This window comes from Larus michahellis, chromosome 8 (genome assembly GCF_964199755.1).
Source record: "Larus michahellis chromosome 8, bLarMic1.1, whole genome shotgun sequence".
In the NCBI taxonomy this organism is placed as follows: domain Eukaryota; kingdom Metazoa; phylum Chordata; class Aves; order Charadriiformes; family Laridae; genus Larus; species Larus michahellis.
Genome location: NC_133903.1, coordinates 34,365,337 through 34,393,279, shown reverse-complemented (window position 1 = coordinate 34,393,279; position 27,943 = coordinate 34,365,337).

Genomic DNA, 27,943 nt, shown 5'->3' with positions numbered 1-27,943 from the left:
TGCCAAGCTGAACACAGGCTGCAGCATAGCCCATTATTCTGTTAGAGGCAAGAAATTCCTTGCCCGTTTGTGTCCATCTTTTATGTTCCGCAGTTAAGGTCATGTAATGTATAAAAAGTTCAAGTAAATTATATATGAAGAAATATAAAATAAACCCTCATAACAGAAAAAAATGCAGGAAAGGTAACATTACAAGTATCTATTAGTTATGTAAATAATTGCTACACTGTTTGGAAATTATTAGTTTTATAAATTTTAGTTACCATTAAAAACCATTTGGCAAGTATTTTGTGTGAACAAAATTAAAACTATGCGTTGTTCAGAAGCTTATCATGACGCCTATTGACTGTTTCTGATGTGATACACGCCCTGGCCAGACAGTATATTTTTCCTTCCTCAGTCAGGTATTGATGTGATGAATGCCCCAGAAAGACAATGAATACTTGCTGTCATACAAAACCCCTGCTTACACTGTACACCAAAAGACCACTGTAAGGGCTGCCATCCCCCAGCAACACTTCTACTTTAATATTTGAAGATACTTGAGGGGTTGACAATGTGAATAGCAAGTCACAAACATAGCAAGCTACACAAAATTAAAAAAAAAATAATTTGCAAAATAATGTTTTTACTTTCTAAAAAGCAGAAAATGAACCCCTATTTCTACTGTCTCTTTCTGTTTCCTTTTTTTTTTAATAAATTTTTTTTTGTTAGTATTTTTTCTCTTGTAATTATGATTTCCGTGACGGTAACTGCAGCTGAAGTTGGAGCAGCTGAACAGCTAAATGATGGACTAAATTATATCAATGGGGTTTTAGGTACTGTGGACACATAGTCCCTTTGTATAGCCATAGAGAATGCACAGCACTGCAAACTTCCTTTGATTGAGTAGTCTGGGAATTTTTCAAAGTAGAAGAATCAACAGTAATCTAAATCTGAATTTCAATCAGTTCATTTTAGCTATTTTGTCTCCAAGCCACATGCAGCTGAATTAAAAAATTCTGTTTTATGGCCCTATAGCACCTCATGGAGAAACACATACCTAGAAAGTCAATATTTTTTTAATAAACATTTTTGTCTTCACAAAAACAAACAACATGAGCAGAGATCAAAATAGATCTGTGCACCATTTTGATATCCATGTCCTCTGTTTCAATATGCCACATTTAGCGTTTTACTGCCTGTCACTTTTCCTAGTCCTGTATGGTTGTCTTTCAAAAGGCGTATAAATCACTGAAGAACTTCTCTGTAACTTCAGCTTACTTAGGAGACCTATCATCAATCATAATTAATGAGTCACTATGAACAGTACTGTGCCTGCTGACTAGTCTTTTCAGTGCCATCGGCACAGACTAAGTCTGGATATTGAAAGCCAAGAGAGAAATTTAAGAAGAGCAGAATGCAGCGAGGAACAGGAAAAAACAGGGGAAAAAAAATAAATCAGTTAACTTGAGTGGTGTCAAGGCATTCAGTACTAATGAATATTAGGAAATATTACTCTAATTTTAGCCCTTTGAGACTATACAAGGTAAAGATACAAACTTTCTTCAGCCTTATAAAGTTCAAGAATATATGTGACTTACATTAGCTGTCTAACACTAGTGATTATAATCCATGGAATACAAAAGGATAATTTGCCAATCTTGTAATGAATACCAGTACAGACTGCTGTTATTTATTGTTCATCTGGATTTGACTACTGATTTGCCTAAGTTATCTAAAAGCTAGTATAATTTAGTATGTTAAAAAGTCTAGGAGTGTGAAGATGAAGTATATTTTATTTTCCATAAGAAGTCATCTCTTACCTAGGTAGGGAACTACTACGTAACATAGATGACAATTCAAGTAGCAAAATTAGAAAAAGTGAACAGATTTCACATAATACGTAGACTAACACTCTATTTGCAGCACACTATGGTACTGGAACGAACTGCACAATGAAGAAAGGCAAATCTGCTAAAAAAAAAAAAAGAGGTAAATCGTTCTGCTTGTTTTTCTTTGAAACATATTTTTTGAAATATGATGGCTGTATTCCAAAAGCTATAATCAACCCCGCACTACAACTAACGTTGCGCAGAAGAGATTTTTTCCCTTTGAAAAAATCTAATAGGCAAGATAACAATACATTTTTTTGAAAGCACCACATTTTTCTTGAAAATAGTGCAAAGTGTTTGATTCCAGCAATCTGAACTCAAGTTTTCTGCTCTAATCCCTCCTATTGTCTTAACACCCACCCTTATAAAACCACTACAAATTTAGCAGTTAGTAACAGCATTTAGCAAAAAACAGTAGAAGTTTATGAACCTCCCTGGATGTGGGGCCCATTATCCCAATGGTGCCCCCAGAACCTGAATCTCGATGGTGTCCCCAGAACCTGATGTGGGTTGTGAAATGCAGAGGCATCGACGTGGTTTGGGATAGCACCAGCGAGGTTCAGCCTGGCTTCCCGCTTTGTCCATATTGCCTCTCACCATGGGAAGGGGAAGGGAAAGAGCAGCCCTGGGAGAGAGGCGAGGGAAATCAGAGGCGCCGAGTGGGCGACAGGGGCGGTGCAAGGAGAAGGCAGCAGCACAGATGTTTCAGTCCAGAATAATTTGTTTTGACCTCTGATGTCCTGTTATAAACTGAGAATCGAAACTCTTTCCTCAGAAAACAAAGCTAATAATGCACCAATGCAACTTTAACCTCTATCCCAAACAGTGCCAGAACCAAACCAAAACCTTCGCTTTTCAATAGCATAAGACCTAGAAAAAAATTTGAACCTATTTTTATTTTACAGTTATTCACACTGTAAAAATAACTCGTAAAGAAAACTGTAAAGAAGAACTGTTTCTCCTGATCTGAATTTCTGCTCAACCTCACACATCTTTTTCATTTCCCCATGGAGGAACTCCATTCCAAATGGGAAAAGATTTTGGGTTATGCAGTAAAACTGCAGTCTATGGTTAGGAGTCGAGAGCAGAGGTCAGCAAAAACCCCACCCCACTGCACCTTCAGTGCATATAGTATATTTACCAGGCAGTGGAATATTTTCACAGTCCTATGGTCTTGAAACTATACATAATGTATATACATATATAGTATACATATATGTATACTATACATATACAGCTTATTTGAACTGAACTTCAATTTATTACTAGTTATCTGGGAAGAATAGTTTTCACCCACAAGCGCATATTCGCTTAAGGTATACTATAGTCACAATTCATTTTAAAAAACATCAGAACTGGGAGTCTGCACATCCATAAATGCACTCGACCAGCAATGTGTTTCTTAAATTGTTTGGCTACCACAGAACAACCTAGTTCTTCAGGCATCTTACATCAACAGCCTTCAGTCTGTCATCATACTGTGGTACCATTGTTAAATGTCCTTTATTGCCTGGTTTATTGTTCTGTTCAGTAGAATAATCACACGCATAGCAGACAAACAATGAACTGAAAGTACTGCTAAAAAGAACAAATACAGCCTGTTCATGCTATTGTACACTCAAAACTTCATGCTAATGCTATGTTTGTTAAGGTGCTAGAGTACAGTATTTTATTTCAAGACACTAAATTACAATACGCTTAATGATCAAGTCTCTGTTTGGAAACTGAAATACAAAAAAGTTACCTGCTCCTATGCAAAGAATTTTCTCTCTGCCCTGATCCACCACCATCAAAATAATTGTTAACTTCTTCCTGGATTTGTTAGGAATTGGGATCAACTCCTCATCTGTCATATTTGCTTGCTCAGCCTGGAAGCGTTGGTTGCTGCTATGTATTTTTGCCTTTATGTCTGTAGAACCAATGCTGCTGAGAGCTAGCTTCTTTGTGCGTGTGTGTCTGCAGGTGTGATCTGTATAATTATTTTTCCTAAATCCCTGTTAATTACATCTGTGCTTTTTCATTAAAGAGAATAGACTGATAAGAGGTGACTGGGACCAGAAGACAATGTAGCTCCACAGCTAAACAGGAACATGATGATTATTGATAATAATTAATAAAAACAAAATAATACGTATTGAATTTTTTCTGTCCTAAAGTGACTCTAAAGAACCTGTAAGCTAGAAACTAAAACTATGCCTTAATTGTAAACCAAGTACATTGTATACAGAAGTTACTGATAGAGAATTGGGCAGAGTCGGTTTCCAAAGTTCAATAGCGCTTTTAAAAATGTGCATTCAGTCTTAAGGAGATTAAAACAAATTCAAGATGAATTTATATTACCTTTCAGGTTCTGCTCAGCATGCTACTCTTGTCTTAGGCTAAAATACAGTTCCCGACTTATTTTTTTAAAAATATAAATAGTTACGGACATATGCATATACACATATGCATTACCGATATTTATATTGATTTACCTTAAATTACTGTAAAACAAAAATTAAAAACGAAAACCCAGCTGTTCATAGCGCATTCTGCTCAAAAGATCAGCCCCTGAAGTGTTCAGTCTGGAGCCCAGTTCACGACGAGGGGATTAATAAAGCAAACAGGAAACAGAGCAAGGGTTCTCAGAGCGGCGTCCTCAGTCGTAGTAAACAGGCTCTGCTAAAAGACTCCATTCGCTGACACGCTGGTCTGTATTTTGTCATGTTGCTATCTCTTACCAAAGCACCACACTGAACTTCAACAGGGCATAATGTACAACAGGCAACAAAACATGAAAATAATTTAAGAGAGATTATGAAGAATCTTATATAAACTACTACTTCTCTCACTTTTAAAACCAGTTCACCCATCCTTAGCAAGAGATCTCTCAAATGACAAAAAACATAGCCAAAATCTTGCCAGGCACTAACTAGCTACGTCTTTGATTGCACTGTTTACAAATCTGTAATAGCATTTCTTCCATCTGTTCTGCAGTTTCCATCTATACACTCGATTTACAAAATGAAATAAATTGCTTACAAATTTGTTCCAAAGACCTCTTCCAAAGAGGTCTTCCAGCATATTGGCTATTATGGACACTACTCTGAAATTCAGACAAAAATAATACAGTAAAATGAAGGGGAGAGTTTGTGTGGAAAAAAAAGACCCTTAAGAAGGACAGATAGGGTTCTCAAGGGAAAATTTTAAAGAAATGCATCTCAGTTACAACTCAGCCATTGACTGTATCTTCAACATAATGTACAATTAGTTAGTGAAGCTGTTTTGTTTAAAACATCAATGTAAAAACTGGCCTGTTTTCAAAAGCAGAGTTAAGTGGAATTCTGCACACAATTTCTGACAATTCTGCCATAAAATGATCAGCAGTTTATGAAAGAAGAGCAAAACATTTCTTTGTTACTCTAGGTAGAACACCACAATGCAATTGGGAAGTTGATTTCAAGAGGCCCAGATCCTCCTTTGAAGAAGCTCAGAATTATATCTCTGCACCATGTGGGTGATGAGTCTTGCTCAACATCTCCCAGGTGTGCGCAAACATTGAAATGATAGCCACGAATAAAACTTTTCATACATAAAGCCTAAATTACATGTGAATAGTTTCCATTACATCATAACAAATGACTGTCACAGAATCACAACTCTCTTTTTCTGATGTGAAAAGGAAAGGAGATAACAATCAAGTTTCTTTAGGAAAAAAGCTAATGTCAGTACTGAAACAAACGTCATTCTTCAAAATGAATAACATTTAACGTTTGCTCGCTGGGTAACTAGTTATGTGTTTCTCTGTTCAATTAGCCAAACATTCACAACGAAACCAGATTGAAATTATTTTTGTGGTAAGTCTTCTACAAAAACTCTTTTTAATGTTGTGTATGTGCTTCTCTGTTTGAAACCCATGTAAAGGAGCCGTAGAAGAGATTTCATTTCTATTATAATAAACTACCTGTGCTATTATTATTATTGCTCAAGTGTGGCATTTGCTCCCACGGTTATATCCAAAATACCAGTAACTTTGTTATGCATTACTACTGTTACTACTAAGCAAGGGCCTAACACTTCAAAGGGCTCAGTTAACTGAGCAAATACTCCAGACGTTGCTAGAATTAAATAACATGGCACTTATGAATATAGCTCTTTCTTCATTTACAAGACACAGTGAGTCAGAAAAGTAGCACCCAAGTATGATTAAAAAGAAATGCTTTCTGACAGCCTGCTCTGCACTGACTAGTGAACATTGAGTCACCACCACCACCCCAGCACAGCATCATTTCTACTTGATATTTGCCGTTCCATAATTAGAACAAACGATATACTTGGGACACAGCAAAATGTTTTCAGTTAACTTTCTGCTTAAACCCATTTACAGAGTCTTTACTGTTCCTGCCTCCAAAGATAAGGTACACAATCATGATCTGTGCTGCCTCCATTTTAGAGACAGCCCTATTATTATAAAAGTAAATGCCACCCACTTGCTAACACTGGAGACTAATTAACTCTGCAATTGCTGCTTAGTGAAGAGGGTAAAAATCACACTGCCTGTTCCAGCAGCTATCCTAGAAAATCAAGAGGACTAGATAATACTTTGTCTTCACTTCCCCTCCCCCCCAAAAAAATTTTCTCTTTTTTTCTTCTTGCATTCTTTTTTTTTTTTTCAATTTTTATTTTATTTTCATCTTGCTTTTCTTATAACTATTATTTAAGTACTGCTTTTTGTAAAAGTGTGAAAGGTCTCTGTGGTACCTCTGGTCATGAATCCATTTGCTAAAAAAATGTTTTTGAAATCCTTTCTGTTCATCCTCCAATTCAGTTTTTGACGTTTTGTCTTCTAAAAGCAAGTTCTTGTAAGCAGGTCAGCTAGTGAGCCTTGATTTCAGTAGCTCTGCTGAAAACTGACAGCTATATAGATTCATTAACCATATGGTACTGAAAGGAAATCTTTACATTCCAATTATTTCAGCCCAATTTATTAAAAAAAGCTCACTAACTTGCACTTCGCCATCCATATATCTATTTAAACACAAACATGTTCACAGTGTGAGAAAAAATTCCCAAAAGGTGTTAAATAAATATGCAAGTCATCCAATGAAATAAGACCCCAAAAAAGCAATGGCCAAGGCTCACAACACTGAGATATGCTTACCTGCAGGGGAAAACATTAGTTACAGCAGCGACAATATGAATTTTGTAGTTCAATTAATTGGCATAGGGATTAATAGCATAAACAAGATGCAAAAAAAAAATAATAATCTGATCTGGTTGTAAATCAGCAATGTTTTGTGGAACTTTTTACTTTACGTCTATTACTTTCTGTCTCCAGCAAATACCAGGCAAATTAGGTTCTCTTGATTCTGGTGAACAACCAGCAGCAGGGATGGCATGAATACAAATAATTTAGAAGCTCAGTTCTATGAGCACTTTTAAAGAGAACTCTTCTTTAGATATCTTACTGAGCAGGTTTTTTTTCATGTCTGATATTGAAAGCTTTTGAAAAACAGGAGCAGGTTTTATACAGGACAGAGTTGCTCAGAAGTGGACCCCAGTCATTGCTGGTTTCAGTGATCCAGTGAAACACGCTCCTGTTACTGACTGGTCTGGCGGCTGTCTGTAATGAAATCTTTTTTGTTCTTGCTGGGGTGGGTTTTTTTGGTGTTCTATTCCAGCTCTATAATCCATAAAGAAACAGAGATTTTAAGGTGTATTATATTACTGGTTTAATAGGACTTGTGCGGTGGAGAAGAATTGCTAAAGTGACTCTCTGTTGCTACTTTTAGAACCTCTTGCTGTACGGAGCAAGTGGAAACAGGGAAGGGTGTAGGGGATAACTGGAGCAGTCCAACAGCTGCTATGTGCCACCAGCAGCGCCCTAGTGCAACCATCTTTGCCACAAAACACAGGAGGTACAAAGCAACTTACGGCCACGGCTGCCCAGCAGATTCCTGCGAAAAGCACAAAGTGGCTGCAGTACAGAAAGGGGAATTGAACTTTCCGTTAGGCATGTTAAATGTGGCAGCTGAAGCCATGCATGAATCACCCAGAGACATCAAGCTCTCTAGAAGACCCTGAGAAGAATAAACAGGAAGAACTTACCAATTATTGACCCGGTATTTTTTAAAAATGGAAGATATGGCCTCTGAAGGCTTCCTCTTTATTTGCATCTGGTCCAGGAGTTAGGCAGATGAGTCACGTCGCAATAGGGCATACTTGCTAGAGAAAAATTGCTGAAACCTCCTCTGTTGCCGTTACCACCAGTCTTTCACAACTACATAGCCCTTCTATCTGTGACACACGACCTAGCTCAGGAGCGCAGGCTGTCCCTCTCCTGTCCCTCTAGGTACCCCCCAAGAAGTTTGGTGTCTTCTCAGTGTGTCCAGAGAGTCAATGTTTCCTAGTTAGAAAACACACTTATTTGCATCTCACACACTTGATATTAATTAATAAGCCACATCAAAGAGATCAACTCACCATGCAATCCTTTGTTGTAAAAATCAAAGTGGAATCATATATTTATTTCCCATTGTGGTAAACTGTGTTGTTAACTAATCTATATTTCATATAGATTATAGGTCCAGGCTTCACGTCCTTCCATGGATTATGTAAATCAGCATATACACATACACAATCAGCAACATTTACCATAGCAGCATTAAAACATTTGCATTTGAAAAGTTAAAGAATTGCTGTTCCAAAGGATGTTAAAAAGTAAAAGTATTCCTTACTATAGTAGTAAAGTGCCATTTTAGTCATTACCTTCTGAAAATTATTTTTTAATGTTCAGAAATATTCCATCTTTACAGGATTTTGATTCCAATCATGGAAAAAGTATTTTCAAATTATAGAAATTCCTGATTTAGAATTGTTCAGGGACAGAATTTTATTTTGTTACATCCTGAAAAATATACTACAGATGCTTTTTATTCTTGAAATCAGTTGTGAATTAGAGAGAAAAGAATGTGGTTTGTTTTTTTTTCCTGTCAGGATAGAATTGGAAATTTGCAAGGATCAAAATGCTTATTTAACTAACAGAATAACTAGATTTGTTCTGACAGCTTTAACTTTTAATACGTAATATACATCCTTGAGCTAAGTGATAGATGCTATTCCCTCTATACATGATTATCCAAAGACATATTAGTAATACTAATTAATAAACAGAGACAAATGTTAGTGTTTAACTCATATAATTAGACCCAGTAAGGAAAAGTAGTTTATTTAATGTTTCACTGAAGCTTATAAGGAATCGATAGCAAATGCTTTACTTATGTAGGAACTCAACATTCTAGACATCTTTAGGGATTGCTTGGGCTATAAATAAAATTAAGACTGCAGTATCTTTGGGGCAGTAATTGCATTACATATTTATATAGCACCAATATAACAAAGACTCCATCTAGATAAAATCTGTGGGTACTGCAAAATACATGAACACATGAAAACTAAAAAATTAGAAACAAGCTACTATTATCTAGGTAATTAATTTAAAATAATTTGTTTACTTAGTATAAACTGTGAGTTTCAGATATTTTTTTAATGTATTATCTGTAACATCTATTAATGTAAAACTTATATATAATTAAGGAACTTACTTTCTTTCAAGTTTTCCCCCTACAAACTGCGGTTCCATTTTCTTTTCATCGAACACATGTAAGTTCTATTAATGCTAATGGGAGTTTAGCTTGTACATCAAGGCAAGACAAAACTCTTTTATGTTGAATGTTTAATTAAAGTTCTTTAAAGAGTTTCATGTGTGCTATAATGTGCTAATTATTTTCATACCTAACAACTTAAAAACTTGGAGGGGACTAATAGAAGTTGTCATTCTGACTAGAAAATAAAAACACTTAGAGTGTGCATGTAAGCTCACAAATTGCCCAGATTCATCTAGCTACAAAATCAGGACACAGGGGGCAATATAATCATAATTAATTTCCAGAGAGCTTTTTTGCATTTCATCAGTGCACCACTCGTTACAGGTTCTCCAAACCATCAGTTATGTCTTATTTCCATCTAATAGACAAGCTGTGTTTGGGGCCCTATGTTTTCAGACTATGTCAATGACTTACGAACATTGTACTTTGTGATGGGCACCTTTAATTTTTTCACGTAGAATGCTTTATCCTGTTAAGTGCCACATGTTAGAGTTCTTAGCAACAGTGTGTGCACGCTCACTGAGTGTTGTAGCAACCAATGATAAAAATAAAATGACAATGGAAATAAGCGTGTAGGACTGAATGACATCCAGAGGGTAATTGAGAAGGGACAGCTTGGTGATTCAGTAGGAGCTGAGCTGTGCTTTGTGTGCTGTCTTTGTGAAGCTAGAATGGCTACCGCTAAGCATGCTGAAATCAGTCTGAGAAACAATTCATCTGACTTATATCCTACCTTCTGCTATTGCCTCATTTTTGGGCTGCAAAAAGGTTATAACGCATTTGAGGTTTTCTGGAATCCATGATCCCTGCTGCTTTCATCCAAAGGACATTAAAGGGTCTTCCCAAGCGTCTACTCAGATGTACCTCTGACACGTGATCTATGTTCAGGTGTCCCCAAACCATGTTAGAAGAGGTGTTATAGAGTATGTTTTGGTAGACTGGCTGTGTGGACCTCTATTTAGAAGAGAGGCCCAGATGGTCTTTAGCAGTACATTACAAATTACAATGCACTTCACATAATTCATGGGAGGCGCTGCTATTTGGAGAGTATTATAGGCCAAAACAATCTGGCCAGACAGTTGCTAGGCTAGGAATGGAGACAAAGCTGACCTGCTAACAAAAGATCCGATACCTGCACCCACTCAGCGATAACGTAATCTAGGGTGAGGCATTTTGAAAGCTGCAATGTGTGGGAGGAAATGCAAAGTGAGGATTAACTGACTTTGCAGATATGCAACTTCATCATGCAGACACGATAAAGCCTCTTACTGGCTGAAATTAATTCATTCTGCGTAACTCCTAGAAGCCTTTAAGGAGTTGCTGATGGAGGTAGGAGAGCAAAGAAGAAAAGATGGCCATGTCTTAACAGCATTAAAGTACGATGGAAGGCTGCAAGAAACAACACAAGAATTAGGACTGCCTTACGGCTACACATAAGATCCGATCAAATCTCACTCAACTGTAGCTTTGTTCATTGTTATAGATGATAATATGCCAGATTCTGAAGATATGGATTATGAAATCACAGAGTAGGTGACTGCATCACTCTATTTTCACTTGAAAATGCCGTGATAAACTGGAATAACCATTTGCTCTCACTGTGTGGGTTCCCTTCCCCACCTCCCTTACAAAGCAAGGGAAGCAGTCAAAAGGATCTCCTCAAGTCCACTGGCTCAGCGATTAGCAGCCCACAGCACTATCTAATCAAACATTTGAACATCATAGTCTTAAAATTTGCACAGACTGAAGGGCATTTGATACATTTGTTAAATTGTTTGTACCTACAGCTGGCAATTTTTAGCTGTGGATTTACTCTAGAGAGCTAGTCCCTAAAAGTCAAGTCACAGGAAATTTGGATGTTGACATTGGCAGGAAGAGCACTCGTTCTAAAGCGGCAATAATAAGGATTATATATATTATTGCTATTTGACCAAGTGTTGTTAGACTGAATTGCCATGTGTCTGTTGCAATGGGAAGCCTTTTTCACCTCACTTGTAGGCTCTAACCTGTTCCCAAGTTGAGGCTCCAGTTATTTATTTTCAGCCCTTTTTGAATCTGTAGCTAATCTAAAAGCAAATATATCCTTTAATTTTGTTTCTGTGTGAGAGCAAATCTGGGAAGCTAAATGTTGACCAAATTTCTAACTGCCAAAACTAATAACATTTTAAAACACCAACATAAGGCAGAGGAATAGGAAACCATCAGGACGTATCCCTTAACCATGCTGTAAAGGACAGAGGAGAAAGATAAAGTGTTTGAGTTGCAGAAAACAGATCCAAATGCATCTCCTCACAGTGTATGGGCCCTGTCTCTTCATGCAGGAAGAGTAAATAAAAGGGATGTCTGAGGATTACAAGATCTGTGATAGCATGGAAGAAATTGCTAAAGGGATGCTCAAGCTGATTAGAATTACTAAAATATCTTTTCATATCTAAATAGTTAACGATACTTGCACAATTATCTCTGTAAGTACTTCATCCACAAAACCATTTGCAAAACAAGGCCATATTGTCTACAAATCAAATGTAGCCCTGTGCTATATTTCGATAAGATCTCCAGGCAGTCTGAACTCTGCTACACAGACAGTCTGCCCAGCCTTCACCATCTGACATAGTCCTCCAGCCCCTAGACTTCCAGTCTCTGTATGGGATTACTGCCATCTCATTCTCTGGAAGACGAGTAGAAAGGAAAACACTTTTCTTTCACCATCATGCATACCATTTCCACTAACAAGGGCAGTGTCTTCTTTTGAAGTTTGCTTTACAGGTGCTATAGAGCCATTGTGCTGACTGAATGTCAGTCTCCAAGGAAACTAGTAGCATATATATTCTAGAAGCATCCCTAGAAGAAAAGAAGTGTTATTAAAAGTATTCTCAGCATAACCTCTGCTATGAGTAGAAGCAGAGTTCAAGGTCTTCTGTTGAATGGTTGAAGGTTGCTGTGTTCAAATAAAAGGCTCCTAAGGAAATAATAGCAGGTCAAGCTGGGGATCTGGCTGTTGTACAGTCTCCAGTTCTGAAAGAGTCAGAAATTGAAAAATAATCTATTTAAAGCTGTAGAGAGGCTTGATATTCTTCTATAATTCAGCCTAATTTTAGATTGGCATCTCCTCTGTATACTCACATATTAGCAGTTTCTGTAATACATTGCCTTTTTACTGCTATTACACTTCTCAGCCCAATCCATATCCGCTTGCACATCTGTATTTTAAAGTTGATGCTCAACCTCTATCTGGATTTTTATACTGTTCATTCAAAAGACTGAACAGAAGCACAGGATACTGCATCTCAACCAGGAGATTGCAGTCCTCTCTGCTCCCAGGAGCCAAGCATGGGTGCCCTATGGCTGGGACAGGTGTTCTGTGCAGTAGAAAGGCTCTGTTGTTGGAAAAGCCATCACATGACAGCGTGCACTTCCACGATCATTAAAAATTGTCTGTGGCATTTTCGGAGTATGTGCAATAAGAGCAATGACATACTTGAATTTTAAATGAGGAAAGAAATTCCCCTTCTTCCCTAAATTCCTCTGTAAGTTCCCAACTGAATAAGATATGCTTTCCTTTTTTGTCTTAAACATGCAAGGATATTATTTATTTGATCGTAGTGGAAGCTTTATCCAGGAAGAGCTGAACTAATCCCAATCTAAAGTTTAAGTTACTAAAGCACTTTGGGAACATGTGAAATCAAAGGTATTACATAATATATGAGATTCTCATTATTGTTGCTGTAGGACTGACTGTTAGAAACATAGCAGCTCAATATTGAAACTCATTTTCTCTTTTAGTGGCACAGCTCAGTATAACCAAACACAAATAAATGGAACAAAAGACTAAATCAAACAAAGCCAATAAAAAGAGCAGAAGAGCAGTGCCAATAATGTACAGTTTTGTTCCCAGCTTGAATCCAAGTGGACCATGATAATTCCAAGCATTTTCACAAAATAGATCAATTTCACTTTATGAAGGAGTTTCAGTTTCATAACCTTCTCTGCCTAAGTGTGTACCTAAACAGACATATACAGCTACAAGAAAACGTTTGAAGACTGAAGAAGAAAGATTTAGGCATTAACAAAGTTCAAATCTGATACTCAGTAAATTAACAGAACTGTCCGAGAAAAGAAAAAGGTTAAAGAAATTTTACAGAGGAAGAACAATTAAAGTAGATTTTGCTTGCTTCCCCCCCCCCACCACCACCACTATTTAAATCAGAAAAATAGCCTGGGACGGAGTTAATTTCTCATTTGCCCCTGTTGTACTGCTTGTCTTTTATATCTCTGCGTCCTTAGAATGCAAGTAAACAACTTCCGTCATTCTAATAGACAGAGAAAATGAAGCATGTTGCTGTAATATAACAACATAGCCAACCTGTAATTTTCTACAGCAATTTCTATCAAATCCAGAAATGAAACAACTGTAAGCTTGGTAGCATGTAAAAGAACAGGAGTTATATCTGATTTCCAGAAAAAGATTCTTTTACCAAATAACAGTCATGCATACATCTTAACCTGGCTTATGTTTTCTTCTCAGAACTGGCAGTAGGACAAAACAGTATTGACAAGACATCTTGCCAATGCTTGTTCGCAAATCACCTACCCTGTGGGACATCATCTGCAGTTATCATTGCATTATTCTCTCATTATGAAATATGATTTAACACGACATTGTGAAACATGAGAATGTTTTCAAATCCTTATGCAACCCTTTTGCATTTCTTATTGAATTTGTCCTGCATTTGCTGTATCAGTAGACCTTTGTTATTTGATGTTAAAACATTTTAGGTAAACACAGATATATTTTCCTATTGATTTCCAAATCCCACATGAAAACCAGATTAAATTTACAAGAGTCTACCAAATGTTAACACTTCATGTGATAGTATATGCCCAACAAAATGCATCCGAAGTAGAGGGCAAAGACACTCTGCCAGAGACATAACAGCAGAAAAAAAAATCAAAAGCCTTTTCATCATGATTTGCACTGACTTTTCTATTTTCCTTGAAAAACATTTTGCAAGAGAAGAGGCAGCTGATGAGAGTTTGATATTCATATACATAACAGCATCAATGTATAGTATTTTCCTTGATAGAAAACACAAGTCTATCTTAGCACCAGAAAACAGACAGGGAATCTGACGTGCTCGCTTAGAGTCATGTCCAAGTGGAGAAAGCATAGAAGATCAGATGTTCATAAGAGCCAATCTAGTAGAATAGTAAATATGTTAATAGAATTTGCCTATTCCTCCTCTATCCGAAAGGTGATCAAGCCATCAAATATCAAAGGAATAAAAGAGCAATGTTCAAATTTAACAAACTCAAATTCTAAGATCTCTAGTGAGGGAGACAAACAGGGAGCAGAAAGCAATTTTCACCACCTGGGAAGGATGCAGATTTAAGTCAATTTCAGAAAACCTGCTTGTAACTGTAAGAAATGAAGAAATAAAGCAGTATTAGTAGCAGTATGCTCATTATAAGGCACTTACTAAAGTGAACAATACAAGTGATCTAGAGAACCCAACAATAGCTAATTTTCAAAGAAACCACAAAAAGGGTATATCAAATTATCCCCGTTAAGACCTATTAACATTTTTAAATGCTTGATGGTTTTATATGAAGAAGCATGAGAGATGAGCTTTTCAAATTGTAGTGACGAAAATATGAGAACAGATTTCTTTTCCTGCTATCATGTTGGAAAATAGCCCGTGCGATACAATACTAGAGGGATAATTACTGTTCCTTCAGGCATCTGACCACGTCATATCTACCAGCCGGCCTTTCTTTCAAGTGCAAGAGAAAATTACGTTTGTATTCAAAACTGAAAGATCTGAGAAAAACCCAAATCACTCTGTAGGTGAGTTAACTTCTACTTAAACCATTTGGTTAATAATTTCAGCCCTTCTCCATGCACTTGGCATTTAAGGGAAAATAAATTTCTGTTGCAGTTTTGCCGTTAGTTCAAACAACAAAGCCTTAAATGCTTGGCCAGGTATTGACACAACACTGATGCTGAAACCCTAACAGCAGAAACGCTCTGACTGGGTAACTCAATTGAATGCTTAAAAACACTTTTAAAGCTGGCAGTAAAACAAGATGTAACAATAAAATAGATTGACCAATGTATCTTGATTGATCTTATAATTTAAATTTTTTTTATTGTGGAATTGAAATGAAGGAAGAAAATAGACTTCACGGCTACAACAGTAATTGTGCACAGCAGTCATAAAACAGGGATTATAAGGTTATGGATAATTTGGGAATAATGTGAAATTACTTCAGGAGTTATGCTAGGCTTGTTTTTTCTGTTTTCGATCTGGCTGTTTAGAGAAGCTTCATACCGCATCCTGAGAATGGAGACGTGCATATTACTGATATAAAATTCATTGTCTACTCACTAGAATAGAAGGCCACGTTCATATATTGCCTGAATATTGAGTATTTGTTTTCCTTTTTATCTTAATTGTACAATATGTTAAAAAATGTCTAATGCTTAAACAAAAGGGAAATCAAAGATAAATCCTAGGAAAACTGGTGTGGTTGGTATGAACGTCTGCTGGGTTCTGTATAGATGCTTAGTTTTACTGACACTTCCCACTGTAGTTACTCAAAACTGACACGTTAATTATTTAGGTTAAGATTTTGATATATTTGAATATATTTATTTTCCTTATTTTGTGTCTATTTACATAGATTACACATCCTGACCAAAACAATTTGCTAAGTAAATGATAACACTGGCTTCCGGAAAATAGATGTTAGTGTGCTGAACGTCTTTCATTTAGTCTGAAGATTTTCAAAAGTTGTAAGGATGATCATAGGTTCTTATTAATTTTGAAATTAACTGTTCGTGCTCAAAGTAATCACAATTAAAATCATGCCAGTGCCTGCTACAAGTATTAATAAATGGAGTTCCTCCTCTCTGGTTTTGTGACAGTCACATTAGGTGCACTGGGCAGCCTGTACAACTCGAGAACATGATTCCTGCCACACCAAGTCAGGTTTCATTCGTTTAAGTAGGACCAGAAGCACTTTTCCATTGGGAAATACACACTCAGAAAACATTACTCCTTTCTACTCCTTTTGAACCTGCCAAGCCCGTGTATGAAATAGCCTTTCTATTTCAGCACAAAATCATTCTATCTACCTGAACAGAACAACTCCTGAGAACCAAACCAACACGTAACATAAATGAAGATCAAACCAGATCTGCTGCTACACTTCCTTTTGTTTCCAACAGGTAACCTTCCCTCTTCCCAATTCAGCCTAAAGCATCATCCTCGGTGAGAGGAAAATGTCTGATCCTGCCAGCTTCACTGTACCAATTCAGTTGAAGACGACCAGCTTTTCATTTTTTTTAACCATGAACAAATGTTTCAGTGATAAGCAAAGTTAGCAAACACTAGACCGTAAGCAGAGGCACGGAAAATACATACAGCTCACAAAATACACTTCATCCCACACTTGTGTTGTAATCACTCGCCTGTACCAGCAGGTATAACAAAATTGATTTCCATAGATGAGCAAAGAAAAGAAAGGCTGATATCATCAGCATATAATTTCCACTTGTCAACAGAAACAGGACTGTAATTCACATCTTTGCAATGGGAAACCAACGTACTAAGCATTTAAGAAGCTGAGCTACTATTCACAAATACTTGAAAAGTAGATTTCCCATAGTTCCCCCCCTACACTGTTTGCATCTCAATAACTCGAAATGGGCTCCTTACACGTATATTTTTTACCTCTGTTGGGATTTTCCTTTTAAGTGAACATTTAAAAACATTTCATTCATCATTTGAAATCTACTATTTCCTGACAGAAAACATCATAAGACAAAATACAACTCCTATTTGAAAAGTCATAGTAGTTAAATTTACAGGGTTACTATATCTTTGATGTAACATTAAAGCACAATGTTAAGATCTTCAGATTAACTGAGATGAAAGTTTAGATCTCCCCATAAGCTTTTAAAGAAATTAAAAAAGGAGAAACCTAAGCATGTATAATGCTTTAGGATTCAAAAAGTTTGCTTCTTCTAGATCGCCCCTTGTAAGTGATCCAAGGTAGACATGTCCCAAATTTTAATTGTATTTCTATTTCAGTATTTTTTATAAAAGTATTTCTACTTCATATTTTCTATTTGTTCATCTTCATTCTTATTGCTTAAATACATTTTACTGTTCCCTTGTTACCTACAAGAAAAAGACAGAAGAATAAAAGCTGTCACTGTAAAAGCTTCAGTGACCTCTCAATTGACAAACATTCACGTCCTCAATTTTACACCTCATTAATGTTCCAGGAGATGTTAATAGGCACTTCTGATGGGTCTACAGGTACTGTACGGTTAACTTTATTCCCTGACCTACACATGTTTGCAACCGTGGCCCAAGAAACATCTAACAGATTAAGTACAAAAGAGCTTTTGTTCCCAGATCACAAGCACCAGTCATGAAAAAAAGGAGTCAGTTCTAATCCTATCCAAGGAATTGGAGCTTTGTGACAATTTTTTTGTAAGGATCTGCAGTATCTTCCCCACTTGTGCAGAGAAGGAAGATTTTTATTTTCTCTCTTTAGAACAAAATAAAATGCAGTGGTGGTTGAGACAGCTGTGTGACACCTGAGAGATTGGGGTTAACCTGGGAAGTAGAATAGCTCCAAGGAGATCAGTGGCTGGTGGGCAGGGTGCTCCTCGGGGATTCAGGGGAATGACAAAAGCCACGGAACACAGGTCTCGCACATGCCAGGTCAGTCCCTCAACTACTCCCTATGGGCTCGCTGTGGTTCTTTCCCCTCTGCAGATTTTATTGTGTTGCTAGACATTTAAGAGTTAAGCGATGTGATAAATCTTCATGCCAGTGGTGCGCTTCACTAGCTACGAAAAGCTTCAAAAATCTATCCAGAAATCCCAATAAATTCAGCTAGAAATATACGAAACTTTTGATGACATGATTTATCCATTTTATAGGTATCAAACCCCAAATACTTTATTTTGTTTAATTGCAAGGTATTTACATTTGGTTTGCATTGGCACTCTGTTATTAAGTCTAACTGGACAATTAGATGGATTGTTTGCAAATAAAGAAACTGAGGCAAAAGGTTTACCTATCAAAGATAAGAGCTGTGAAAGTTATTAACACAACTCTTACATACCAACATGATGTCGTTCCTACAGATTTTCACCTCACAAAGTATACTCATATATAGTATAAGAAATGTATATGAGATACCATATGACTATTTCCTCTCTAGCAACAAATATAACATACTCTTTCTGCATCACGCATGAAGTACACCTGGCATTTTATTCAAATTAGCACATCATCATCCAAATTGGATGAATCCATCTGTCACTAAAATTTAGGGGTATATTACCAACATCATATATAAGGAGTTATGCGTGCCAATTCCTGCACATCAAAATGATTCAATACCCGTAAGAATATTGAAGTATTAAGAATTACAGTCAATATGACAGTCTTATGCACCTAATGTTCCACAGACTTCCCAGACGTTTTGCTCAAAGCTTGAGAAGCAGGAAAGAAGATACGTTTCACAGAGCAGCCAAACAAATGAAAAAAATCAGAGTGGTTTTTTTAGCATGAAACTGTAACTGCCATTCCCACATCGAAAACTTGCTAAAGCAGGTAATTAATATAAAGGGTAATAACGTTTATAATAGCAGGTAGAAAACCATCTGTTTTAAGAGATCAGGCTCTTACTGTAGACTGGTCTCTTAAAACGCTTAAAATTTATATTTGGCAACCACCAAAGCACAAGAAAAAAACACCCTAAGCTGTTACATGTTAAAAAGTATGTACTCATAGTTATTTTTAGACCTATATGTATCAGAACATGCATAAACATATTTTAGTCATCCAACATATCATTCCATTCTATTAAAAAAGCAAATATTTTTTTGCAGGTACTGCATAAGACCACATCTTTTTAATAGCTGTGTGCTTTATTTAACCCCAGGAGGCAGAATAAAGAAGGCAAAAGACCCCACTCCACATTTACAGTATACACTCAAAGGTGTCTGTCTTCTACTCAGAGAAATGTGTCTCCCTGTGATGGCATTCGTATACAGATGGAGAACTTTGGTGTGAATAAATGGAGGCATACACTGCGGAAATGTGGTATTTTCCAAATGCATATAAATAGCTAGGCAGGAAAGATGATTGCAGTAAAGAAGTAGTAAGGAAGAAGTAAATATATGGGGAGGGACTCTTTATCAGGGAGTGTAGCAAAAGGACAAGGGGTAATGGTTTCAAACTCAAAAAGGGTATATTTAGATTGGATATCAGGAAGAAATTCTTTCCTGTGAGGGTGGTGAGGCACTGGAACAGGTTGCCCAGGGAAGCTGTGGATGCCCCATTCCTGGAGGTGTTCAAGGCCAGGCTGGATGGGGCTTTGAGCAGCCTGGTCTAGTGGGAGGTGTCCCTGCCCAGGGCAGGGAGGTTGGAACTAGATGGTCTTTAAGGTCCCTTCCAACCCAAACCATTCTGTGATTATTGTTAAATATTTTGGGCCTGACCTCTTTTTAGCAAAAGGTAATAGAAGTTTTATAACAGGTGACCTAAGCAAAATAGTACTGTCTAAAGCATACTTTTCTTTTTCTGTTTTTGATGATATCTTTTTGTCTCTGACAACCAGATACAGGTCCTGGCTGCCAAAACACAAGCATCTAGCATCATTTTGGATGCTGTAGATTAGATCTCCTGCCTCCTGCTCCCTCCCCGGAGGGGCACAGCATTGTCTGTATCCTGTGTTGTGTTTGCCAGCCCTCTGCAGGTAACCTGGATACCAAAGGTATCTAACAAGGTACTAGCCCTGAAGTTTAGGCAAACGACTCCTGTCCTGGATGGGTGATTTGTGGAAAGCAGCCCATGCTGTCATTGGGGGACGCCTTGTCTCTCACTGCCAAACGGGAAGCTGCAGCTGGCAGAGCTGGGGGTGCAGCCTGACCCCAGCCTCGAGGTGTGCCGGGAAGTGCGGCTCGGTGGAAAGGCTGCCAGTTCTGCCACTCTGTTCCTCCATAGCTTGCTTTGTAATTGGTCACATGAAATGATACATTTTGTTTAAAGCTTTGTTTTAAAAAGACTAAATAAACCTTCTTCATTTAAAATTACGGAAAACAAGAGCCTAGGAAGCTTGCTTAAATCGAATAGCCAAAGATATCTGACAATGTCCAAGAAATAACTTTCTGCAGGCTATAATCCTCATTTGGATTAAAATTGGCATAAACCTCTCCACATTTCTGTACAGCTTTGAAATTAGGTTGTTACAAATTTCAGTAAAATATGAGTTGGTGAATAAGAGCAGGGCTACTTGTTTCTTCCTCAGCACGTCTTAATCACTGACTGCGAGATTTTGGGTTTTAAGCTTTAGCACATTAAGCATCAGTATGATATGGCTTCTAGTTCCCTGCCAAAGTATATTCCCTGCTTCCCAGAAAATCATTAGATGACATTGTAGCTTGCTCTATTACTGTAGGATTTTGCTGTCATCTGGGTAGAAAAAAGGAAATGAAAAAGCTCAGAGCCACCTATTGTTTCTCTAATTTCCATCAGTTGATCCCTGATACCAAATACTTCTGACTGAATGAATCAGAGATCTGCAGAGCAGGTACGTTTTCAAAATTTAGGCCCAGGTTTTAATACTTGTAATGAAATGCATAACTTCTGCTCCACTGCAATAAACACTTAATGGATAGTTACTTTCTAAGGCTCCTGTTGTTAGGGATGATTACAACATAAGGATTAAAGTATAAATGGTATGGACTGGCAGACTAAGGACGCAGTTTTTTAAAAAACTCTAATAGTCCCTCATCAGGTCCATGTTTTACAATGAAGGACAAATTCAGAGAAAAAATAGGTGTAAAAGACATAGCAGTATGGCTTTCTATATCTATACTGGCTATCTAGCCTGTTGCCCTTTATGCCGCACACTTCAAAATCAAATCAAGCCCCTGCTTTGATCACAAGCCCCAGCAGGTTTGTGACACAGCCTTCAAGTCCCCTAATGCTGATTCATTGTGAATGTGCTCCATTTGCTGCCTGGATGTATCCTTAAACAGAGAGTGAGGGATGAGATCACGTGGGCCTACCTCATGCTAGGCTGTATTTTACTCCAAAAGTAATCCCATCAAAATCAGAGCAATATGCATGAGATTAAGAGTGTCAGCTATGATAGATGGAGACATGACAAGGAGAAGAGAAGGCATCAGCACTACAGCAGAGACATTCACAGCACACTAGCCCAAATTTAGTCCGCATACAGGTCCTTTATGAAGTTCTGGAAGATGTTAGTATTTAATTAACAAGTCATTAAAAGTTTTTTCTAGCGCTTTTAGAAGTGTAATGAGCAGCTAAAACAAATTTACCCAATGAGCAATAAAACCAAACCTTAGGGATATATAGGAAAAATTTTTAAAGACAAAGGTTAATAAGCAAGAGTTCAGTCACTACTCATACTAAGACTAGAATTGAAATGAAAAAAATTAAAATTAGGATTTTAAAACTATTTCTGAATACACAAATAAAAACGTCTGATACGTGGATTTTAGCAGCACTGAGAATTATGCTTTTGGCATGCAAGGAAGGCAAAGAAGAGAATTTTGGAAAAGGGATGAAAGGTAGCCATGCACATCAAAGACTGTATGACCTGTGATTAAAAGTAGCTTTAAAGCTAGCAGACAAATGTGACTGGTTAGGGTAATCATAGATCAAACTTTTCTTACACCTGCGCTTTTATAAAGACTTTCTACAGCACAGCAATGTCATCTTAAAGCCTCATGTTTCATGTCCTGAGCTCTCTGCTGTAAAGCCCTAAGAAGAGCTTTAATGATGAGCAGTCATTCAAAAGAAAGAATAAAATATATATTTTACAGCCTCCATAGTCATTGTGCTATAGTTTTTCTCACTACAAACTGGAAAATTTAAATATCAACCAAAATATACCAAAAGTCAGATGAAAGGTGCCTGCTCAGACAGAAAGACAAAGAGCACCTCAGTATTAGACATTCTTAGAAAGATAAAAATTTGATATTGATATTACATTAGAAGTGGCACACTCTGTAGCAAATATAATGACTTTTGTGCTTCTTTGTCATCTCCTCTCTCCTGACACACTGCGTTTTTCCAGACTATTCAGTTCCATGAAGCAAGGAATGATCTGTGTTATACATGTGCGTGCAATGGCTTCCTTCTATTTTTTTCAATAACAGATACAGAGGCTTCGGTCCACAGTCCGTATCACACGCGCTTGACTGTGAACCTCACAGGATCACTCAACGGTTACAGATGAGCAGGTGTGGATTGGATGAGCAGGTGAGACAGATGGATTATGCCCATACTACTATTTCAATAACACAAGACTGTAGTGATTTCTTCCCACGACAAGAAACTAGTCTGTTAATTATTTTTAACAGAGCTCTCTGAATATTCATTGGAAGCGGCATTTTTTCAAAAAAAATTTCAACTATACATTTTTTTAATCAAACACTGTGAGTTAGCATTGTTTCATATATTATACATTTTTGTACGCACAACTGATCATCTGGATTTTATAACCGATTTTGTCACATCAGTGTAAGACAGAGGCAATGGCTAATGATATCATTAGTGAATTGAATCTCTCTGGAGAAAATGGTCATTGCAGTCAGCAAAGCATAAGGCTTAAATAAAGCCTTAAGCAGTGTAAGATATTCGAAAGGTCTTTTTATTCTCCTCTCTGCATGAAATTTATCTGGTTCTAAACACAGACTCTAAATCTGGAAGAAACTGGATGCATACCTGAAGAATCAGAAAAGACCAGTTACAACCAGATGCCCTTGTACAGGCTGGCAGAGCCCCCTTGAAGTCAAGAGAGTTTAGCCCTTGCATACATGTTTCCGATATTTAGCCAAATGATGCTCTCAGCACACCCTCAAAGGAACTGTGCACAAGACTATCGCCTCTGCAGCGCCTGTGGTTTGATCCTCTTTTGGCTTATCGAGCCTGCCAGAATGCCAGAGCTTCAGATAAGAGATCCTGGAGACCTCAGAAGTATTTTCTCCTTCTTTGCACAACAGCATATGCCTTCTATTTGCAGCCAGAATTCCCTCATTTCCATTTCGTGCTACCCCATTATTCATAAATCACTTTCCACAAACAGCATATAGTATGGTGTGTGGTCAGTGTTTTTCCATTCTTTCTTTCAATCTCATTGTAACAGTGACCTGTGATAAAAATTGTAGGAAAAGTGATAAATAACGTGGCTTTGTTTGTGGTTCTCATAGGACTTTAAGACAAAACTTAAAAATATCGTTCTAAAGATTAAAAATGGTAAACATCTGATGAAGTTATTTTACCAAGGGAGGTAAAAGTTTCAAAGCTCCTCTCTTTTTATGCCCTTGGGTAAAAGTCAGTACTTGGAAATTACATGCCTGAAGATTATTTTTTTAATAATTTACTTTCAACATGTGACAGCATTGTCTTTAACAAGTAGTCCCAACAGAGTTTTGCCGCTTTTTCCTTCTGCTTATAGCATTACTTTTTTTTTTTCCTTTTTTTCCCTACAACACTCTTTTTCCTTTCCTCTCCTTCAGATAGTATTTTCCCTCTGTCAATTGCATTTCCATCCAATGAAAATGTTAAAAATCAAGTTTAGATTTGAGGCCCTTGACAGCAAAAAAATTTCCATCATAGGAAACCTTGCAATGTAGAATAAGATAATAAAACTTGATTCATCCATTCTTATTCTCCCGAAATTCTATAAGTTAGGCTGAAGCATGACATGAATTAAAGTGGAACAACTAAGTCCTCCTATTTAAATCCCCAAAGAACAGACACCAGCTCTATTGCAGTAACATCTGCAGATTGATAGTATAATAATATTTCCTACCAAAAAATTCCCATCTCTTAGTATCTCAAGGAACAGCCGTTTGCCAGCTCACTAGACCTAGACTTGTAATGCCATTTCACTACTGGCTGATGAACAGTCATTTAGCATAGAAAGTGGAACAGACCTATCGCAAGCCTCAAACCTGTCGTATGTCTCGTGTCTCTTTTCAGCTGTACAATTTGATCCATCGGTTCAAATTTAAGATCTGCAGACTGCTTTCAGTACAATACTCAAGAAACTAAAAATATAAAAAGCATCATCTAACACCACACCAGATCTAGTTGGGCTATAACTCTACTTAGTAGAGATCTGCCGATTTTCAAAATACATTGTTTTGAGATGGTGGAAGAACGACAGCAGAACTGGCAATAGTACTGCAAAGTAGTGCTGTCACCCCTGCTTAGCTGCACTCCAAAGAGTCCACAGAATCCGAGACGAACAACACTGTAGCTGACCTTATGATCCCCCCTAAACACACTTCACACGGTTTTGAAAAACACATTAAGTTTTCTAAACCACAAGATTTTAGAATTTTACCAATTTGGCTAAACGTTACGCAAACACCGTATGCTTACAATATGATATGTTGATAGGAGGTTAATCTCTACTGAGAAGTATATATTTAGTTGTATGCAGACATACACAATTACAGAATACGTAATCCAAGCACTAAATTACGTTGCATACTGAATAGGGAGACTAATTGTTCCTGTACACCTGCTCCATATAGTAAGAAGCTTTCATTCCGTGTTAGTGAAAAACGTAAAGGGAAAAAATGAAGTCACAACAGACATTTCTACTGAAAATATTCAGTGAAAAAAAAAATATTCAAAAAAAATTGATCGCAGTGTTTCAGGTGTAGTGAAATTAGCTCTAACAGGCGCCAACGCCCAAAAAAACCATCTCAGGACATTTTGGTATCTTTGTCACTCTATAATAAATAAATAAATAAATGTAAAAACTGTAGAAACTGTGTATGCATATCCTGTCAGCCTTTCAGCATAGCCCTCCGTAGCTACCCTAGTAGACAAACATTACTTTCTAAAGAGCAGGTTGTCATCTCGCCTTCACCCACTTTATCAGAATGGAGCAAAGAGGAGGGAATGGGGAAGAGGAGTCATTTGAAAGGACTGCCCTGGGGCTCTCCAGCACAAGGATGTGTCCCCTACCTACTTCTCTTGCAGGCGCAGGCGGCTGGTCCTTCTGTTCATTTTTGTCCACTGTAGGAGAGAGGACGTACCTGAATCCCCATTAGAAATTCTCACCTATCCGCAAGCAAAAGAAAGCGGTTGCCTTCATGGAAGTCCCCCAAAACTGCAACGGTAAAGTCAGGAGATGTGAGACAGCAAGCAGGACACAGGCAGATGAAAATTTGGTGCTAGGAAGGTAGCAAGATTATTACTTATTGGCAACTTTCCCCTTGCAGCTGTTTATTTTTAGTCTGTTTTGAGACAATAAAAAAGGACATTTGGTTTCTTGGAATACTAAGTATCACCTACAGGCAGGCAGATGCATTCTGGCTAAAAATTAGCACTAGGATATTTAATTGATACCTAGCGATTTCTCTCGGTCTGCATACCTATGGAAAAATAGGCAGGCAGGTAAAAAAAAAATCCTCCTTGTCCTTGACCTCCCACTTCTTTTTCATATTTTTCACATGTTTTTTCCTCTCCTCTCCAACCGTGCTGCTTCTTTCATGGCTCTTTCTAGTGGAAGGTAAACTAAGTAATGTTTGAGTTCGCTATTTGAATCCACTTTGTTAAATTTACTTGGAAATCAGGCAAAACAAGTTTGACCCACTTTAGTCACTGCTGTTGGACTATTATTTCAGAGTGGACAAGCTCAAGAGCAAAGAATATTTACTTAAAATGAAGTAGTCACTTTACAGTTTTCTTATTCTGGCCATAAGGGGTGTGTATAGCTGGGTAGGACAATAACCATTTAATGGAAAAATAAACAAAAAAAATGACCATTCTATTCATTTCTGAGAAGCAGTATCTAGCAAGCTGCCACCGAGAATACTTGTCTGCCAAGAAATACCCGCCTCCTTTCTGACATGAAAATCACATTCCCTCTGCTTTCAGTTGGAGCCAGCTTTCGTTCCAGCCACAAGTCATGCATCCAGCTCCAATTTAGGACTGCTCTCCCTGAGGAAAATGCTCATGCAATTAACCTGGGTTTCCCCTTGTTGTCCCTTCCCAGGTGCCCTGCACAGAGATGCAAGCCCCTTTGCCGGTCTGGGACACCCAGTAAAGTAAAGCCATTCAGGTAAGAATGTTAGCATTAGGGCGCTGGACACATGGCATTAGCGGGAATAATTCAATTACCATCACTATGTAGGATGCTCAAAATTTTATCAGTGAACAAGCATGCAAATGACAGTAAGCAGACAGGGAAAGCCAGGTGTGCAGCCTGGGCTGAACCCCCAAACGGTGCCGGGGAGGGGATTTAGGGCTCCTTCTCAGGTTAACTTAAGCCCCCAAACAAAACCTGGGCCCTACTGATGCCAAACTCAGACCCCCGTGTGTGCACTGCGTACAGCCCCCTGCGTCAGGCTGCTGTTCCCCGACAGAGAAAAGGTAATGAAACTACAGGTTAATAACTTGGGGGTCATTTAGTGTTTCTGTAGTAGCTGGAATATATGAGGAAAAGTCTTGAAGTAGCACCGTCCCCACTCTGCCAGCTCCCAGGGCGACAGCCCGGAAGGATTATGCTCAGTTACTTTAGGTCTTTGTTATCCAGCAAATGGAAAGGACGGAAATTAAAGCCGCACTCCAATTAGATATAAAAGTAATTCAGATTTATTAAATTATTGCAGACCACACACTTCTTGTGAAACTACTTCTGAAGAATGTGTCTTACTAAACCTCTTAAAATATATTGACTTTGCCAGCCTTAGCCCGCATGGCAGCTCTTCCATTCAGTAACCAAACTGTTTCATGTAGAGATTAACCCAGTGATCCCACACTTGAAAGGGAATGCTGCAGGACTTCATTCATATTCTAGCACCAGCATTCTGTTGGGAAAGGCTAATTAGTCCACGCTAATAGCAAAGTGATGAAACCTGAAGCCTGAAGGAAATACTGAAAGATGGCTCTGCTAAGGTGCTTCAGCCAAAATAGTAGATTTTATATATGTGCTATAAGTAACTGTTATGTTATCCTATAGGATCAACAAAACTATGGGAAATAGATGACTAAGTCATTAGCTGGATATTATATTCATAAGTGGCTGCTAAATGTGCATCTTTGTGTGTTGTTGCGCAGCATGGTGTTATTGATATAATGTTGATCTCTGTGTAAGATGCAACAGTCCGCAACAGCTAGCAAGGATTTTTACATGGTAAATCAAATTGATGAAGAAATTTTTTCTTTACTTTATCCTTGAAAATCAAAAGATTCTTTAAAAAACTTCTAAATACAGTCCTCATAGAAGCTTCTATTTTTGATTTACAACTTTACAAAGAAGTATGTAAGTTCTGACTGAATATAACTGTAAATTTGCTCTTTGAACTCACGTAACAGTGAATAACTGTTGGAACTACTCATA